At 32.3% G+C, this 3186-nt stretch overlaps 1 non-coding gene across 1 annotated transcript; it reads right to left on the bottom strand.

Moving 5' to 3' along the window:
- Nucleotides 1–2115: 2115 nt before the first annotated feature.
- On the bottom strand, nucleotides 2116–2222 carry LOC122231546. Its single transcript, XR_006208817.1, has one exon. It is a non-coding gene; the product is annotated as a U6 spliceosomal RNA (small nuclear RNA).
- Nucleotides 2223–3186: the final 964 nt, after the last annotated feature.

Raw genomic sequence — 3186 nt, 5'->3', positions numbered from 1 at the left:
ATGAGTGAAATTATATAGTATTTGTCTTTCTCTGACTGACTTATTTTGCTTAGCAAAATACATTCTGGTTCCATCTATGTCCTTGCAAATGGCAAGGTATCATTGTTTTTGAGGGCTGAATAATATTCCATTATGTATATATACCACTTCATTAAGGAAACATAAATCAAAGCCACAATGAGATACTACCTCATACCTGTAAGAATGGCTCAAATTAATAACAGGAAACAATAAATGTTGGTGATGATGTGGAGAAAGGGGAATCCTCGTACACTTTTGGTGGGAATGCAAACTGGTTCACCCACTCTGGAAAAAAGTATGCAGGTTCCTCAAAATGTTAAAAATAGAAGTACTCTCCAACCCAACAATTGTACTGTTCGGGGTTTACCCAAATGATACAAAAATACTGGCGCATTAATTTAAATATATATCCATCTTAAAAAATACATTTTTATTATTTGCATCTGTTTTACTGTTTGCCTTTCTATTAATTCCCATATTTTACAGGTTCTTTAATTTTTCCATTTTAAATTTATATTTTGACCTAAAAACCTTTTTAAAAAATAATTCATACATATAAATATTGATAACCATAACATTAAATATCTTTGCATTATTTTAAAACAGAATAATGACTGATAGAAGACTGTGTACAATCAGAATTGTAAGTCACTTGATAAACTTCATAAATTAAAGTAGAATTTATGTATTTAGTTTGAATTAAATTATTTACAAGGTAAACAACTAATAGAATAAATGTTATAAAAGCAATAATGAATCATCTGTTCTTTTTCCTCCATTTAATTAAATATGAATTTTTTATAATAAAATAAAAATTAAGGAAACCTAGGGAAGTCTTACTCCTTTTCATTTAGTTACAAATTATAGCTATATAGTAATCTCAGGTTAACCTGAAAGTGACTACCTGGAGACAATAATTATACAACCATCATTTGGTGTTATATTTCCACCTCACTGATCATTTAGATTTACTCATAATATATCAGGAAAGAATCATGGAAATCATAGCCATACAAGCTATGTGGAAAGAAAACATCTGTATTATCTTATGAAAGACTTTTTTTTAGATTAAAGACATATTGGGGCGCTTGGGTGGCTCAGTCAGTTAAGCATCCAACTTCGGCTCAGATCATGATCTCCCATTCATGGGTTGGAGCCCTGCATTGGGCTCTGTGCTGACAGCTCAGAGCCTGGAGCCTGCTTTGGATTCTATGTGTGTCTCTCTCTGCTCCTCCCCTGCTCGCACTCTGTCTCTCTGTCTCTCTTAAAAATGAATAAACATTAAAAATTAAAAAAAAAAATAAAGACATACTTTATCCATACCATACCATGGCATTTATTGGTGTCATTTTCATGGCAGACATTGTTATGGCTTATAGTACAGAACTAGGATTTTACCAGTCTTTTGCTTTCAATGAGAAACATGCTTTTTATGTATGTTAAGATAAGCTGGCTGTAATAATTAGCTCTAATTACAGGTCAACTTAGGCAAATTCCATCACCAGTAATTTAGATAGAGCAGATAGGAAGAAATCATTATAGTTTATTAGCACCAAGATCATTCATTTCCAGAGTACACTAAATGAATAGGAACTTGTACTCAGAAGAAATTGTGCCATTTTATCAATTTAATTAGTTTTCTTGAATGCTTTGTGCCAGATGAAAAACAAACCTTTACTTGAAACTCCATTGCAAAATTCTAGAGGCTCTTATTCTCAATATTGTTTTTAGATTGTAAAAGGTACATTGTAACTTTTTTTATGATTTTGTCATTATAACTGGTAGTTATATTTTAACTTTTTTTCCAGTGTTTACTCTTTGCACCCTAATGTCAATATTGACATTAATTTTGGATTTCTCTTTTTCTTGTAAAGAATATATGTGTTATAGATTAATTATAGGTTATGTTTCATAATATTGTCAAAGTATGCAACCTTGCTACACGGCTGCTCTAGGTACAGGCAAAATTTAAACCCTGGAGCAGTTCCAGAAAGTGAAATGTAGGAAAAGTGTGCTTCTGATTTGGTTCTGCAAAGATTGCCCTTGTTTGGTCTGTTTATGTCTAGAAAGTTTCTATTATCAAGGCAAGTAAAAAAATATATGGCATGCTTCATGAATTTGCATGTCAGCCCTGTGCAGAGGCCATGCCAATCTTTTCTGTATTGTTCCAATGTTAGTGTATGTGCTGCCGAAGTGAGCACTACTGAGGCAGTTTTTGTGGAGAAGATACAAATAATAGCATGATTTTCTTTATTGCTTACTCATGGATCACAAAGACTTCTTATCTAATTTGAGCTCCCTATATAACGTAAAGCAAACAACAACTTTACCCTGACTAGGTGACTAAAACTAAGCATATTAGAGTGTCATATATTTATGCAAATAATCATTCATTAGCTATATGGTGCAAAAATGTCAATATATGCTAGGATTTATACAATTTTTATAATTAGATACATCGATGACCGAGTAGATGATGAAAACGTGTATTCTGAAAGATTTAGGCTAAATATAAGACAGCATGTACAACAAACATAAAATGTACTGAAAATCACATTTTTTAATTCAGAATTTCTGCCTATTATGTATATATTAATAAATATATAAAATAATAAAAACACCCATATTTTTTTCCCAAAAATCTACTAACAAATTTTTCCAGTAAAGTGACAGATAGCAAGTATGTTTGGCTTTGTTAGCCTCATGGATTTTCATCATTGGAGTGAGAAGAATCCATAACCAATATGTAAACAGATGGTTGTGTTTCAGTAAAACCTTATTTACAAAGTAATATGTCATAGTCAGAACTGACTCTTCAGTTGTGTAATTTGTTGACTTCTTTCTTTAGAACTCTGAAGTATAGTGAAATGGTCCAATCAAAATTACATTAAAGGGCTACCTAGGTGACTCAGTTGGTTAAGTGTCTGACTTGGTTTCTGCTCAGGTCATGATCACGGTTAATGGGTTTGAACCCCATGTGGGACTCTGTTCTGGCAGCCTGGAGCCTGCTTGGAACACTCTCTCTCTTCTCCTCTGTCTCTCCCTCTCTCTCTTTCCCTCCTCCACTCATATGCTCTCTCTCTCAAAAATAAATAAACAAAAAAAAGTATATTAAAAGTTTCAATAGATCTATAATATTATTTTATGATAAAGAGCTGCACTTCC

Source organism: Panthera tigris, chromosome D1 (assembly GCF_018350195.1).
Source record: "Panthera tigris isolate Pti1 chromosome D1, P.tigris_Pti1_mat1.1, whole genome shotgun sequence".
Lineage (NCBI taxonomy): Eukaryota > Metazoa > Chordata > Mammalia > Carnivora > Felidae > Panthera > Panthera tigris.
This window is presented reverse-complemented; position numbering and strand designations above follow the sequence as displayed.